We start from the raw sequence: 17,754 nt of genomic DNA, 5'->3' as shown, positions 1-17,754 counted from the left end.
AATGGAAGAAGTTTAGAATTCTATGAAAAGCATTGACATATGATAATAAATAATGGATAACACCCAACAGAATGAATTATTGATTTATTCACAAGGATTGAACGATCGTGTTATCATGATGGGTGGAACATAATAACTTCCTATTTGGTATGTGTTCTTCAGGTTTTGAAAGAGACTTAACAGGGAGTTGTGGCAAATTCACATTATGGATACAGCTTATTAAGCTCTATCATAATCACTGGCTTGGTGACTTTTGTTTTTAAGGAAGGATTACCAAGGATTCAGAGTTTCTTCTGAGGACTGTGGTTGCTTACCTTCTTTCAGGATCTTAATAGCCCTTCCTCTTGGTCTCCCTATATGTCCCAATTTTCATTTTATTATGAAGAAATGAATCATATCGGACCCTGAACTAGCCTTATTTAACCTTAATCAACTTAATAAAGTTTCTGTCACCAAATGCTATCACAGTAAGGCTTAGGAATTTGTTTTGCCAGTTTATATAGGGTCATGATTTGAACAGGATGCTCTCCCATTTGTATGATCTTTGACCACGAACATCCTAGAAAGGATGTATTTGCAGGTTACTTTGTTTTTATCTTTCATGATGTTCTGAGAAATATTTCCTATGAATTTGATAGAGATCATATTCCCCAGTAGCTAGGTGCAAGTTTAGAGCTGAAATTTGATGGCACTTGCAGTTCCTGTTGCTTCTCATCTTTGTCTGTTTTCTATGCTCTCCGGGAGACATGTGTTTTATCTGTCTCACTATGATTCAAACTTTTCTCTCTTCCTTTAGCTTTGTTAATTATTGATCTGAACTTTTGAAGCAACATTGTTAAGTATATATACATTCGGAACTATAGATTGGTCTTTGGGTTTTGAAATACCACATTTAATTTGCTTTCGATTTGGCATTTTTTCAAGAAAAAAGAGAGAACAAAGGAGCATGTGGCCACACATACACACATGCCGCCCCTCTGTCCTGACATGTGATGCCATGCACTTCCTTGGGGAAAGTAAAAAGGCCAGCAGATGTAAGACCTTCATTTTGGGCTAGCACCGTGGGTCCAAAGAACCTTCATTTATTTGTAACTCAACTAGTCTGTCAGTGACACGTAAATATACCAATTCAATGACCATGCTCCATCTCATGCCCTGAAAAGAGGATTTCATACATTTAGTCCCCTTCTCTGGTTAGTTCCATTTCTTTCTTTTTTTTTTTTTTTTTTTTTTTTAAAGATTTATTATTTATTATGTATACATTGTTCTGCCTACATGCATGCTTGCAGGCCAGAAGAGGGTGCCAAATCTCATTTCAGATGGTTGTGAGCCACCATGTGGTTGCTGGGAATTGAACTCAGCACCTCTGGAAGAACAGCACAGTGCTCTTAACCGCTGAGCCATCTCTCCAGCCCGGTTAGTTCCATTTCTATGAATAAGACCAATGCTCAGGCACTGAGTAAAGCAGATGGTAGACACTAAAACTGTGGTCTTCCCTCTAATCAAAGTGTTAGTATTTCTGCGCTGGGTCACTACTAACCCACTTAAGCATCCACTAAGCTTGTTATCTATCTTTAGTTCTTCCTTCTCTTCCTTTTCTGATATTGTCTTCTCAAGTTGGGAGGCAGGTGTGGTTAGATGAAAATAAATGTAAGACTGAACTAGTGATACATTCTTCCACGTCTATGTTTCTAAGACAGAATGGCTGTTAATGGCCTCTTCTAATACAGAGTTTTCACAGAGGGAAATTTATAAAGAATAAAAACAATTAGAAGTTCTAGTTTACCTCTGGAGGCACTATACTTACATGGGGCAGCGCTGTGTGTTTGGATTCTGATGAGGGCTGTACATGTTGATAAGAGTGACTGGCTTAGCTCATGAGGCAGGAAGTAAGAGAATCACTGGACAGACCAGAAGCCCATCATCAATCTCTTTGAAGACACATTCACAATGTTTTGAAGACCTCATAGCAGGTCTTCCATCCTAAAGGTTCAATCACTTCCCAGTTGATAAATGGAAAACTCATGGACTCTTGACGCAACAGATTGGGCTACAAGTGGTCCTTTTGATGTCTTATCTCACTCATCCTGTCACGTTTGGCTACTGCAGTTATTCTGGACTTCAGAATTTGCAAAGTAGGATATATGCATTACATGTGTGAGACTGGAGTCTTAGGGGAAGCTCCTAAAATAAACCTTTCCTCCAATACACTCTTGCTTTCCTCAACCCTACTGAGAATTCATATTGAATTTACCTTGTTTCTCTGCTTAGGGGGCAGAGTAGAAATGGACATTTATGTTTTTTATATTGTGGTCATCTTTCAGGTCTTTGTTGAGCTTTGTTAGGAGGACATTTCCGTGATATGAGTTATGCAAGAAACATGTTGAAAGACATATGAAGCCAGATTTCATCTAGGACTCCTCACTCAGATCTGTTCCTATTTCCTTTTTCTTTCTAAATGATGTCTTTCCACTTTTATGAACCATTAGGGATTGTGTGAGTGGGATTAGGTAGGCAGCCTCTAGGAAGGCTACTGATGCTTTTAAGCTTCCCGGTGTTCATTCAATCCCTTGCCAAATCTACTCTCTCTAAGTGTAGATGGGTTCAGGAACTCATTTTTAGAGACTACAATGCTATGGACATGAGGGAACATTGCAACCACAAATAGGTGACTAAAATACAGTGACTTCACTCTTGCTAATTTTTTTCTTCATTGACTTTAGAGAAGTCAACTGCCATGGTTTGAACATCTTCATGTCCAGGTCCACAGGAAAATAAACTGATGTCTCCAGCTGATATTTAGTTTTCCTGCATTATACTGCGGAATTCAGAAGCAGCTTAACCCTGTATGGAGCTGACATTAATTGTGACCTTCATAGACAACTTGATTGGAAGGATTGTGAAACTGGGCACCCAGGTTACCAGGTATGTTTAATCTATAAATACTGGACTGAAAATGTTTGTTTTTTTAGTGACTGTTATGGTTTTATTATATATCGACAATATGTTTTTATCACCAGTAATTCCCCAACCAAACCAAAAATTCTAATGACATAAAAATATTTCCATTTCCCATTGACTGTGGTCTAACAGCACTACTTAATCTTGAATCCTGGCTATGGACTTGCAAATTCTATGGCATAAGAGAGAGTGCCCTGTAGTCTGTAGTATAAGATCCTGATGAGGAGTTGGAGGAATTTTAAATCATTCATGGGACAATATCACTTATCTTATTTCTGTTATCAGTTATCTTTGTTTTATTATCATGAAATACCAGACACAGTTTACTTACAAGAGATAAGATATGTTTTAACCTATGGCTTTGTAAATTCCATTCCAAAATCAGATGGGCCCATTGCTTTGGGAGTCTGATGAGGGCACCAAGAGGTAGTGGCCAGGAACATGAACCAGATTAAATGACTCACTTCACAATCTAGCAGGCAGAGAGGTAGAAAAGTGACCCTGGTTGCATAATCTTATTTGATGGCATGCTTCCAACATACTAAGAATCTTTTAACAGGACCTGCATCTTTTAGAATTACCTGGTCATTCTATACACAGACTTTTGGGGGATATACAACTTCAAAATTATAGTAACATCTCTATGGGCAGGCATCCAGACTCTCCCCTGACACTGTATGTGAGACCAAGAAAAATTTAAAAAAAATACAAGGATATTGATGAACATCTTGGAATTGATATTTTTTTCTAAGCTTTGGGAGGGCAGGAAGTGGGATATGTTCCTTATTGTAGTCCTATTTCATAAATACTTTATACTTTCTCTCCCATTTGGGGATTTTCTTAAAACTTCGATGCAATAGAAAAATCCCCTTATCCCACAGGCAATAAATGTAGAAATTGTGCAGAAGATGTAGTTTCTTTTCTCCAGAGGAAATTTAATGAGAAATTAGTAATCTTTGGATCTTGTCCTAGTCTTTGACAAATGCTGATCAAAATACTGCATGTGTCTATCATAACTCAGTTCTGCATTCCGCCTTGACCATTTATCTCTAGAGGCCCTTGACCAGTCAGGAGACTTCCTTCTCTTTCACACATTCTCAGTGCTCCATTTCACATCCCAGATCTCAGCAAACTCACCTGATTCCTTTTCTGTTGTCATCATAGCATCTCAGTAATGTATTTATTTCCATAGCGCCTTTTCCCTGGTAAGCACACTGGATAGCAGGGTTTCTTTTCAATCAGACCAAAGAAACAATTTTCACTCTTTATTTTCTACTGGTATTTGAGCTCATGTGCATTTGTGCAAAGCTTAGGTTAATGTTTGTTTATTTTTTCCTTAGGTTGTTGGAGCCATGAAATTTGAGACCATGTTAGTTTTACTCATAGTAAAATCTACGGTGCTTAACAAGTGAGCCTCAAATCTTTGGTAATATTTTTGAATTATTGAGTAGTGAGTGGATAATATCAGAAAACTCATATTTCTTCCTGTTGGTTACTTGAGAAAATATCTAAGACCTTTGGAAGATCAGTCTGCCTGTTGTCATGCAGCTAGAGAATAGTGAGCTAGTGTGGCATGCAAGGGTTTTCTCTAAAGATGTGTGTATCCTTCTAGGCTGAATGATTCCTAGTCTGACTGCTCAGCATGGAAAAATATTTCGTTGACCCCAAGACTAAAACACAGATGGATTCCTTGGCCAAGTGCTCTGTGGGTAGCCAGTCAGATCATGGACATACTGGAGAAATGTGAGGAGGCCTGGATAACCTAGTTTATTTCCTTACATGATGAAATTTTGTCCCATCATAAACTGCAATGAAGAAATGCAATATTAATTGGATGCTGCCCTTAAATGAACATATTTCTTCTTTTCTCCCTAGAGCTCTACTCTTGTATAGCTCTCTCTCTGTGTCTCTTTGTCTATAACTCTCACTCTGTCTCTGTCTCTCTCTGTCTCTGTCTGTCTCTCTCTCTCTCTCTCTCTCTCTCTCTCTCTGTGTGTGTGTGTGTGTGTGTGTGTGTGTGTGTGTGTGTGTGTGTGTGTGTGTGCCTAGTCCCTAAAGTTACAAAGAGAAAGGAGGAAGCCTCAGAAAGGGATGAAAACATTAATCTGACAGTCCCCACTGTACTATTTCACTTCAGACAATTTAGATTCATCATTTCATTGAATTCTCAAAAAAACCATTCCATAGGTGAACTTCATTGTCTCCCATTTTTTTAAATGAAAATCTGAGGTTTGTGTTAACCATTTTGTCTCCTTAAAAAATGATTCTTGGGCTACAGAGGAATATAGTATGGGAAGATGGGCAAGGACAATATGGGAGAGGTGTAAATAAGTGAAACATATAATGACATATAGGTAAGAAAATGTTAACTTAAAAGTGAATTAAAAATAAGGAAAAATGGGTCTGTGTCAGAATTCTTACTTCTGTTTATCCTACTCCAAACTATTATTCTTACCTCACCCACTTGGAAAGAAACAAGTGTGAGGTAGAGATAGAGAACAGAGAAGTGTCACTTCCCTAGCATGTGCAAATCCTGGTGAGAATAAAAACTGAGGTCCAAAACGTTCATACAAAGGCCACAGAAATAGCATATGCAGAAAACTGCTTGGCAAAGGGGAAGATTGGGAACTCTTAACTGACTCGCATAGGTACAGAGACACTCTAGAGGGTCAGATGGTGACCTGGAACTAATTATAATACTAGACACACACCCTCGGGTAGAGATTTAATATGCTAATGTGAAATTCAATACATGATATTGTATGAAGAACTACAAGGTACAGAATATAAGCAAAAAAGCCATATGATGCAAGTGACCCATAGCTTAGTCACATGACTTATAGCACAGAGCTCTTGTCCAGGTGGGCTTTTGAACTAAATTACTTTCCGTTGCTCTAACTACTTCCTCTCTCTGTCTGTAGGGCTGTACTAAGTGGGTATAGTACTAAGTGTAGTAGGGAGTATAATTAAGTGGGTAAAGTACTTGCTATGTAAGTGTGGAGACCTGAGTTCACAACCCAGGAGGGTCTTGGGGATTGAATGGTTTGCAAATCTAGCTAAATGGTGAGCTCCAGGGAGAGTGAAACATCTTGATTCAAAAAATAAGGTTAAGAGAGAGAAGACAGTCAATGTTGACTTCTTATGGCTTCACACGCACACACACACACACACACACACACACACACACACACACGCACATTTGCTGATATAAAGTCACACACATGCACTGCCATCCAATGTTTCTGCTTCTGCTGATATCTCTGTATTTAATCTCAGCAACTACCAGGAAGAAAACAACAGGAAAGCAGGAAATAAATATAAGCACGCAGAATAAAACAAAATGAAAAATAAGAAAATCTCTTCTGAGCTGATTATATTATCATAGTTATTAAGGTCAAAATCCTGACAAGCTTGGCTCAGTCGCCAGCTCTCAATATGTTAATTAAATAGACAGTAAGAGTGAAAAGAATTCAGTGCGTTCATATTGGGAACAAGAAGAAAGAAATACAGTGAGTGCTGGGCTACCTTCTCACCCTCAGCCCCTTTACCAAGCTCATCTTCAAGGTTAAGGTTTCAAAGAAGGCAAAACTATATTCATAAATAAGCAATCCTAGTCACAGGAATTCCTACCCATCCATGACCCTCCCCACTATCTCATTTCTAGTCTTTTCTAGAAGTGTTTATAAGATGTTAAAAGTGTGTGGAATCTCTTTCCTGGAGACAAGTTCCTCCTCTGCCTGGCCCCACATTTCAGCCTTTTCCTTCTTCTAACAGAAGGCTCTTAAGAAATTCCAGCTTGTTGGGTTCCATTGTGTGGTAGTTTGAATGAAAATGGTTCCAGAGTCTCACAAGGACTGGCACTATAGGAAAGTGTGGCCTTGTTGGCATAGGTGCGGCCTTGTTGGAGGAAGTGTGTCACTGAGGGTGGGATTTGAAGTCTTAGAAGCTAAAGCAAGTCTTAGTGTATCTCAGTCTCCTTTTGCGGTCTGTGGATCCAGATGTAGGACTCTCAACTCCCTTTCCAGCCCCATGTCCTGCCATGAGGACAAAGGACTAAACCTCAGAAACCTTAGAAGCCAGCCCCAGTTAAATGTTTTCCTTTATAAGAGTTGCAGTGGTCATGGTGTCTTTTCACAGCTATAGAAACCCTAACTAAAACACATTGTTTCAATCATCTGATAACCAAAGTGGGGAACATAAATATCTGTAGTATGTCTCCACCCCTCCGAGGACAGTTACAGGTATTTCACTGAAGAATAGAATTAAAAGGAAAAATGAACGTTATACGAGCTGCATTCAATTTTGTAAATTGTTAAAGATTTAATGTTAAGAAGTTAATGAGGTGCAGAAATCTGCTAAATGCTTCAGAAAGAGAGAGAGAGAGAGAGAGAGAGAGAGAGAGAGAGAGAGAGAGAGAGAGAGAGAGAGAGAGAGAGAGAGAGAGAGAGAGAGAGAGAGAGAGAGAGAGAGAGAGAGAGAGAGAGAGTCGCAAGAGCCACAATTATTGTCAATTGTACTCATACAGAGAGCAAAGAGTCATCAGAAATTGTGTCTGGCCAGCATGCCAGTGGCCATCTGAGCTTCAAATTTTCCAAACAAATTTTGTATTTACTTGCTTTCACAGCAAAACCTCTCACAACAGTCCTTGGTCATTTGAAAATCCATGTTGACACAAGGTTTTCTGGAGTTCTCTGTAATTCCATGGTAACCAAGAGTCCCTCCTAACTGTTTTCTTGGCTGCCATCATCTGTTTGCTCTTCGTTTTAGGAATCTGCAGCAGAGCTGGGTTTGCACAATTTCAGTCCTTTCTTTCTGCCTAGAGGGCAAATGAGGAAAAAAAAAAAACAACAGAAAACAAAAGTGTGGAGAACCAGGCGATTCCCAGCCAAACTGAATGAGAAAATTGAAGCAATTACTGGAAAATAGATTTGAAAACCTGTTATCACTCAAATTGAAAGGTAAATGTCTTTGAATTTGTGTTTCATTTAGACTAAGACTCACTGAGGAGATGGCAATCTTTTCCTTCTCATGCATAAATCATGAGTTACACATTTGTAAGGATGAAGGTGTCACTGGCGTACTTGTTTAAAATTAAATATTGCTTTTCACAGAGCCCCTAAATATATTCTGCAGGGGGTTGTTGTCATGCCAATGACACTTCAGAACTAAAATCAACTTTATTTTCTTTGACAAAATGAGTTTCTGTGTGGTTTCCGTCAACATACACATTTTACCTGTTTGAGATTGAAACCATTTAATGATCTTGAGCCTCATGTCTACAGTGCTTATATTTCTTGGAGAATGTGTGTGATTTCACCTGAGCATAAAGGCTAAAATTACATTATCAACAGATGAGTAACAAAATACAAGCCATATCATTTCATAGGATAGACACATTCCTAACAGATTATAACTTTGTAAAATAAAATGAATGGGTCTTGGATTTGTGATTTATTTCTTTTACATTTATAAATAGGCTGTAGCAGTTTGCTCAAGACATTTGCAGAGTGGGAAAACCTTACCGTGGGTTATTTGTTGTGTCTTTCAGGCATGAAATGTTCATTATTATCAATGTTACCAAATGCTCCTGGTCATTTACACAGACTTACAGAGAATTTGAAGAGCATTGTAAAATTCCTTCTGATTGAAAGCATAGCAGAAACTACAGATAATGTATAACCTATTCATATGTACTGCACACACTATAAAGTGTTCCCACAAATAATTCCTGGTTTTCCTATTGACTATGACGTGAGTATTTCTATTGCAATTGGTATTCTTTAAAATCCTCAGTAATAGTATTTGAATGGGATTTCATGTCCTGGAGGTTATTTTATACTTCACTTATCCATTTTGAGTTACATAATAATACTTCTGACTCTCTCATTATTTTTATCTCTATGTTTATTCAAAAACATGTAAAGGTTATGCTTATTCAAAAAAAGATAAGAATAATTTGCTATTTTGAAAATCTTGTGTCATAACTTTCTAGAGAATATAGCATATGTACCAGTACTGTGTTTTTACTTCCTTTTGTAAATTTTATTTATCTGTCTTAAACAACATAAAAATTACTTTAGGTTTCACTGAATGAAAACAACTATTACTGGCTGGGCCATTCCTGCATGGATTTTACCAAAAAATAAATGCAATAAGCTAATGATGCTTGTATGTTTTCTGTATAGTAGGTTAACCACACTCTCCTAGCATAGTCATAACACTGACACCATTTCATTTATTTGTTCAACTCTCCCTGCCATGCCAGATTTTATTAAAAAACATTATTCTTGGGAATTGAGTAGAAGTAACTTGAATTACTTTTAACTAGTTGTTCTGTTTTGGTTTGAATTCAAAGGAAGGAGACTGCATTTTCAGAGTTTGACTGGGTGGCCTTTCTTATAACACAAAGGTCAATAGTGAACAGTAGTGGGCTTCAGCTGACTCCTCCCCATCCTGCTATCCTTTCTTCCACTTTCCTCCTTAGAACAGTGCACTCAGAAGCAGAGGATAGCTGTTCTTTTGAGGACAGAAGGAGATTGTCTCCACATGGGTAGTCTGAATATAAAAGTCTTTCTGTTTTATTTTTACTTGTGCAGAAGAACATGAAGCATACACATATTAGTGGAGTACTGTGTGATGCTCCCCAAAATGAGTGCGTTGTGTAATATTGGAATCAGGTTAAATGTTCTCTTTCCTCAAATGTTTACCGTATCTTTGTGATGAATACACTCTGAATCCTTTTTTAAAGTCTCTGAAGAACATAATACATAACATTTATCTCAAGTCACCCTAGTGTCACAGACACTAGAACAGTAATTATTTCCATTCATCAGTCTCTCTCTCCCGGTCCTCTCAGAGCTGTTTTTCACATGTATAATTTTGATCTTCAGTAACAGAGATGCAGAATTTCTGATGTAAGTAATCATTACTACTCAATATGCTTAAGACTCTAAAACCATTATCTACTGTCCGTTAAAATGAACTAATGACTCAACCACCTGGATTGGAATGATGGTTACCTTTTATTATTTTGAAGCTCTGACACTATCTCTAAATACTATGACAACAAAATAAAAAAAACACAAAATAACAAGGAAAACAAGAAAAAGGAGGAAATTCCTATTTTCTCCCCTTTCCACCTACATTTGAGGCAGAGTCTAATACCTGCACTGTGGCCGCCATTGCTCAAGTACATGCTGTGCTGACCACTCTCTTGATGGGCCTGCTAAGAATAGATTGTATCGGATTGCCAAGGGCCAATGTTGATATACAAATGAGTTTTTGGAGCAGTGAAACAACCTGGAGTGAGTATAAGGTCCACAGGTGACCTGATGAGCAGAAGGCAATGCAGGAGGGTGGGTCAGGGTCAGGAATGCCGAGGTTGGCAAATACTACAGTATTATGAATGTTTGTCAGTGTTGCAGAAATCATGACTTCAACTGTTCTCCCCCCTATCTGCCCTCTCTGCCACAAGGGTTCCCTTTTGCTCTTTGGCTGATAACCTCCTTCTCAGGAGTGTCCTCTTCCAAGGGGTTAGGTGAAAACACAGACTAATGAGTTTAGCCTAGCATTTGTTAACTACTCAGCCATTTATCATGTTTCTCTCTTAATTGTCAAGTCTTTTGACTGTGTTTTGTTGAAGATTAACCAGGCGTTACTGATTTTTTTTTTTTAAGAATGACTTCATCTAAGCTTTTAAGTGTTAACTTGGATTGTCTTAGATAAGAATATTGTTATCAATCATTTTTCTTTCCATTACTCTTTTCCTTAATGGTAATTTACATGAAAATATGATGAGAAAGGGCCAGTAAGACGGCAGAGCCAATAAAGGTATTTGCATCCAAACCTGAAGACCATTGCTGGAACCCACATGGGAGAAGGAGAGAAGTGATGCAGTCAAGCTGTCCTTTATCCTCCACACATGCACGATCGCACACCTGACCCTCACGATGTACATACACCAGCACACACACACACACACACACACACACACACACACACACACACACACACAAATAAAATTTTAAAATAAAAATTAAAAAGCATGCAAGTGAATGTGGTTTTAGTTTACTGTGCATCTTTGAAATATATCTTGAGGTTCTTGGCTTTATTAAAGAGTTTAAAGGCATCCTTTTTCCGTGTGTATTTTATGTTCTGTTGAAAAATCTGAGAAACATGTGCTATAGGGAAATAACACAGATAATTTATATATTCAGAACGTTTCCCGGCATGTATGAAACGTTTTATATTGTCACTTGGCAGTAAGGTGAGTTGAAGTGAAAGGCTGCACACAATTCAAATGTACTATTATTTTCTACGATTCCTTTGTAAAATCACCTTTGGCTTCTTTTTTCATTTCAGCTCCATCCTTAGTGTTGGCTAATATAACATGTGCTATGTGAACATGTAGACATCATTTTACTTTTCTGCGTCCCAAAAAGCATGCCAATGTGAGAAGGTAATTGTGATTTTGAAGAAGTGATATAGAGTTTTTATCTAATATGAGCTTATATAATAAATTCAAAGTACATTTATTAGGTTTACCAGATGCCCATTTATTCAGACTCCCAATTGCTGCTATGTGTGAGAAGATGTGGAGGCCGAAGAGTGAAGCAGATGAGTGGCAAAGGGCTGAGGTTTTTCTTTTCTCCTGCTCCACAGTTCAGAGAGACCATTTCTTTTCAATAACTCCCAGAGGTTTTGAGCTTTTGTGAATGTCCTAGTAGACAAAGCATGCAAGTGTGTATAGCACTGACTAGAGAATTTGAAAACCTAAACAGTAATGGAACTCCCATTGTCCTTATGAGTGATTTTCAGTATAAAAACCTTTAAAGTGTTGAACTGGTAATAAACCTTTGGAAGCTCACTGCCAGTGGACTGAAATGAAATTTAAATTTAGAATAATCTATAAAGTTATTCAGTCTAACCCTTTTCTTTTTAAAGACAAAGTAAATGCACTAGAGAAACTCAGCTTGCCTTCTAGGGTCTCATGGCTTGTGAACATTAGTGTTTGATATTTTGTGACAGCTACCCAGGCCTCTGCAGAAAATAATCCCATACATTGGTATATTTAAAATTGTATTTTACTTTGTAGCATTAGACCCATAATGTACCTAGTAATTTTTAGGGGGATTTTGTTGTTTTCTTGGAACTCTATTATTATTATTATTATTATTATTATTATTATTATTATTATTATTTCTATTTTATTTGCAACCATCCAATCTTTTTCCCTCAATATAACATTTTAATTGACTATTTGGAAATTTCACATTATGAACCATGATCACACTCTTTTCCCAGTCTTCCCAGATCTGCCCCAACCCTTGTGATCTCTCCACCAAAAGAAGAAGAGAATGAAAAAGAGAAAGGAGGAGAAGAAGAAGGAGGAGGAGGAGGAGGAGGAGGAGGAGGAGAGAAGCAGCACACACACACACACACACACACACACACACACACACACACACACACATCCAATTTGTGTTGCCTGTACACCCAATGGAGCATGGTTAAACTTCCAGTAACCAGTTCCTTTAAGAAAACTGAGTCCTTCCCCAACACAGACTCCTGCTAGAGTTGTGGAGAGCTACACTTCAGCATCCTCCTCACAATTTTAGAGTTCTCTTCCATGGTTTCCTGTCAAGGCTGTTACTTTTGGGGGGGGTTGGGTGGGGGCAAGGGTTGTCACAGAAGCCTTTTGTATCATTCTTTCTCAACTGTCAGTCTACAGTCATCAATACCATGGCAAAAGTAGCTTTATTGTCTTTTACATTCAGCGGGAGCACAAACCATGGACTTCCACATGGTTTCTGGCAACAGCACGAACTACAGATATTTACATGGTCTTTGGTGTCAGCATGTGCCATATACCTTAGCATAGTCTCTGGTGGCAGTACAGACCACAGACATCAACATGGCCCTCTGCTGCAGGATAGGCCAGGGACACCATCATAATCCTTAGCACCAGGACAGGCTTAGGATGTCAACACAGCCTCTAGGGCAACATGGGCCAGTGACATCAACATAGTCCCCAACAGAAGTCAGGCCCATGGACATCAGCATAACCTCAGGTAACTTTGCAGACCCTTCACATCATCATGGCCCACGGTGGCCCATGGACATCCCCATGGCCCTTCATTGCCACATGGGGGTCATTGACAGTCCCCGGCTGCAGGAGGACCACAGACCCTGAGAGTCTATGAACTAGGTAACAAAAGTTGATGACAGAGTAAAATGGGTTTTGTATACTTTATTTTCCTGCCAGAGCAACCCCTAATCACACATGATGGTTACACATAATATACATAGTTCCTGGTATTATTTCCTGAAATTTTATGTAAATATGCATTTCATAAGCTACCTGTTTTCTTCTATGTGATGTTCTTTCTTTACCTCTTCTTATGTAATTGCTTATGATGAATGCATTGGGAGAATGGCAAGAGAGAGTCTTTCAAAAGTAATCTATAGGTTACTACTCATACTTCTATAAATCTAGATATGGCATCTTAATGGGATTATCTGTGATTTTTTTCTTGCCACATGTTGTAGTTTTCATCACTAGAACTTTGATGTGAATCATTTCCATACACTTTCTATATTCTAATTTAACATTCTGAATGCATGAAATGTAGTTATGTTCATTATTTACATATTCTTATTTTCCCCAACATTTATGTCTGGTTTTAAGTGATCATTATTCCTTCACAAATGTTTCTTTCCTGTCATTTTGCCTGTCAATTAATTTTTGAGTAGATGGGAAACATGGCAGATACTATCTTTGAGGGCATTGGACATTATTATAATTTTATAAATAGTTTTGAGCATTTTTTCTAGAATGCAGGCAAGTTGTATAGAAGAAATTTGACCCTTTTAGGTCTTTTAAGAGTTGATAAGTTCCTCCATATTAGGACTAATTACTCCTCCCAACTGAGAAAAGGACTTCTGGATTATTGCTCCCATTGACCTATAGGTTTTCCCTATTTCAGTTTTCCCCTCTTGCTATTTGTGGTTAGATATGTCTTGCTCTGTCCTTTCTGTGACACCCCAGTCTTTGGGATTTTTGTCAAAGCATTCAGACAAGACATAAAGAATGTATTATAGATGATAGATGGAAGTGATTATTAAGTAAGATATTCTCAAGGGTGAAAGTGGGTAATAGCCAAATATATCACTGTGAAAGAAAACACTCTTGAAGGGGTGAGAGTGGACAATGGCCAGAGACTGTTGTGCCAACTACATTTTAAGATATGCATTATTCAACCAATAGATACCACCCTCAAGGATAATTTCCTATCCAGATGATTGACAGGCCCATTCAGCTGATTCTGAAGGGAAGGGGGAGTGGTACATCTTTGTATTTTACAGAAAGTCTCCTGTGGTGTAGAAATCTCAAGGTCTTAGGAATGTCACATCTCTACTAAGGGCCAAATGTGTGACTAAGATCCCATTCTTTTCACCGCAGTAAAAGACCTGTGGCTTCACTTTCTGGTTTTATTAACCAGTGATAGTGTGGGAGGGGTCCATCCTCAATGATCTTTCATGTGTACTGTTACCTACTTAGATACCTAACAGTTCCAATAGGCACTGGTCACACTTCTGGATGGTCTTTTAGCATCTAAGACTTTTTTTTCTTCAGGTGTGTGTCCTTGTCAGTATTCTGTGAGCTATTCAGTATACACAGGGACATGGGACACTCTAGGGTCTTGTCTCTTCACTAGAACTTCAGTTCATGAACCCCAGCGGTGTCACTTTGTCATTGGTACAAGCTATTCTTCCAATAGTTTTGATGTTTGTTGTTGTTATTATTGTTGTTTGTTTGTTTATCTTGTATCATGGTCTGAAATTCTCTTAAGAAAAACAAGCCATTAAGTCATACCACTCACGTGAATATAACACGTGCTTGTGAGTGGTAACTGTGAGAACATTGGTTTGATTCACAACAGAAAGAAATAAAATATTGAAAAAAAGAAGGAAGGTGCAAAGGAAATAAAATAAACTAAGAACTCCAGATAATCAATTCAACTTACTTCAAATCAAAATCATTCAAATGATTGATAAAAAAGCAAATATTTTTAAAAGGTTGACATTGTACTGTGCCATTTGTTAGACAAGCTAGTAAATTATTAGTCAATTATCATTTTGCTAATGAATGCTCAAATCAAGTAATGAAACATTTTTATAAATTATATTTGATTAGTGTTAAAAGACTCCTCAAAGGCTTTATCTTTTTTTTTCTAGTATTTCATTAGTTAAAGGGATCTCAAATGTAAGGATGCAATTGAATAATTTTTTAAAAGCCTGTAATTTTAAGATTGAATCAATAAACAACTTAGTAAAAGGAGCACCGTTATTATGAAATCTCATTTGATAAAAATATAAGAAGTTGTAATGCAAAAAATTTTAAAATAACATTTACACAAAATACATAATTACAAACTAGGTGTAAAAAAAGTTTTAAATATACTAAGTACAATTTTTGTCAACTTTTTGCATAAGTGACAATTGTTATAAATTGAAATAATTCTATTTCTAGAGAATATCACTTAATGGGCTTATACAACTAGCCCACACTCATAATAAAGAAGCTATGAGTCTAAAAAATTTTTAAAATTTTAAAATCAATTAAATGGCACAAATTACAAAGCAGTATTGGAAAATTTGCCTTGTACTATAAAACAAATAACCCAGTTGACTTAGGCAAGTTGTCCAGGTTTTGAAAACCTGTGATGGAATACTATTGAGGAATTTATCTTTAACATTTAATAGTTTGGGAATAAATTTTTTACACAACAAAATTTTCATAGAAAGATTTTGAAGTCACCAAAGATTCCCCCCCCCCAAAAAATTTGAGCACTGTGAATATGAGAAACTTAGTTCATAATTCCTCTCTACAGTATTTTGTGGAAGTGAAAAGCTGGGGTTGAGTACACATCTGCACATACACTTGTAAGTAATATAGAAGTGGAGTGAAATATTAGTTACCATACACTAAAATATTGCCTTCTGGGACTGGAGAAATGACTCAATAATTAAGTACAATTGTCATTCTTGGAAAGGACCAGGGTTCCTAGCACCCTCGTGTTGGCTCATAACCTTCCATCACTGACTTTCATTTTTTAAATATACTTTTGTCTACAATTAAACAATTTAAACCCTTTTTTTTAAAAGAAGAAAAGTCCTGTTCATTTGTTATAACACTAACATTTGAGGGATAGATGCTGGTTTGAAAATAAGAACCATTCAAAACAAAAACACCACAACAAAAACTTCAGTGGAAAAAGGTCTACTTGGGGGCAAAGTAGGACACAGGAGATATTTGAATTGGTTCTAATGGTTTTCTAAAAACATGTGACCATTAACTTCGTAAGTCATTCATATTTCTTCTGCACAGCTCGACTTTTTTTTATTTTTGAAGGTAGTTGCAGCAGCAGCAGCAGCAGCAGCAGCAGCTCACCCTGTGTTCTCTCTCTTCATTCATGCAGCAGCAGCAGCAACAGCAGCAGCAGGTCACCCTGTGTTGTTCTGAGTCTTCATTCATGTAGCTGCAGCACACCCTGTATTCTATCTCTTCATTTACACGGCAGCAACAGCCCACCCTGTGTTCTGTCTTCATTCACACAGCAATGTCTTACCCTGTGTTCTGGCTTCATTTATACAGCAGCAGCTCACATCATGTATTCTCTTCATTCATACAGCAGCGAGCAACAACAGCAGTAGCTCGCCCTGTGTTTTCACTGTGCTGTCTTAAATTCACACAGCAACGACTTACTCTGTGTTCTGTGTCTTCATTCATACAGCAGCAGCTCACCCTTTGTTCCATATCTTCATTCTTGCAGCAGCAGCAGCAGCAGCAGCAGCAGCAGGCAGCAGCAGCAGCAGCAGCAGCAGGTCACTCTGTGTTCTGTATCTTCATTCATACAGCAGCAGCAGCAGCAGCTTACCCAGGTTCTCTGTCTTCATTCACACAACAGCAGCTCACCCTGTGTTCTATATCTTCATTCATACAGCAGCAGCAGCTTACCCAGGTTCTTTGTCTTCATTCACACAGCAGAGGCTCACCCTGTGTTCTGTCTCTTCATTCACACAGCAGCAGCACCTCACCCCATATTCTCTCTCTTCATTTCTTTGTTTTTTCTCATCTGACTTTTTACCAGGTTGGACACAAGAGTTTTCATAAATCATCTCCTCAGCTAAAAATCCAAACTCTTCAAATTATTTTCTACAAAACATTTTTTTATGTAACTATGTGACACAGATGCCCTTTTCTCTCATTTCTGAGGGCACATTCCTTTTCCCCCCATGAGTCCCTACCAGTTTCACCCTGAATACCTATTTGCAAGCCAATAGTGGTTCTAAGGAATTTTCATATTCTACAGGGTGTAGCTGAAATTTTCCTGTTCCCACCTGGCTCCTGTGGTCCCTCACTCCTGCAGCTGCTCAGACCCAAATGAACACACAGAGGCTTAATATTAATTACAACTGTTCAGCCATTAGTTCAGACTAACTATTGACTAACTCTTACACTTAAATTAACCCATAATTCTTATTTATGTTTAGCCACGTGGCTTGGTACCTTTTACCAGTTCTGCCTTCACATCTTGCTTCTCATAGTGGCAGCTGGCAGCGTCTCCTGACTCAGCCCTCCTGTTTCCAGAATTCTCCTCTCTCCTTGTCCTGCCTATACTTCCTGCCTGGCTACTGGCCAATCAGCACTTTATTTATTAACCAATTAGAGAAACACATTCACAGCATACAGAATGATATCCACAGCACTTCTCCTTTTCTTTTTTTCAA

At 38.0% G+C, this 17,754-nt stretch overlaps 1 long non-coding RNA gene across 1 annotated transcript in view; it reads left to right on the top strand.

Annotated features, from left to right (window-relative positions):
- LOC128106339 (uncharacterized) overlaps nt 1-9,121 on the top strand; it is a 78,764-nt gene extending 69,643 nt beyond the window's left edge. Inside the window, exons 2-4 of the long non-coding RNA XR_008216668.1 lie at nt 2,724-2,925; nt 7,729-7,919; nt 8,510-9,121. This is a non-coding gene — a long non-coding RNA (uncharacterized LOC128106339). The remainder of the gene's footprint in view (nt 1-2,723; nt 2,926-7,728; nt 7,920-8,509) is intronic.
- The last annotated feature ends 8,633 nt before the right edge of the window (nt 9,122-17,754 follow it).

Source organism: Peromyscus californicus, unplaced genomic scaffold (genome assembly GCF_007827085.1).
Source record: "Peromyscus californicus insignis strain IS unplaced genomic scaffold, ASM782708v3 Scaffold_9__1_contigs__length_137607984, whole genome shotgun sequence".
Lineage (NCBI taxonomy): Eukaryota > Metazoa > Chordata > Mammalia > Rodentia > Cricetidae > Peromyscus > Peromyscus californicus.
The sequence above is the reverse complement of the archived record's forward strand: the minus strand, read 5'-3'. Positions and strand labels throughout refer to the sequence as shown.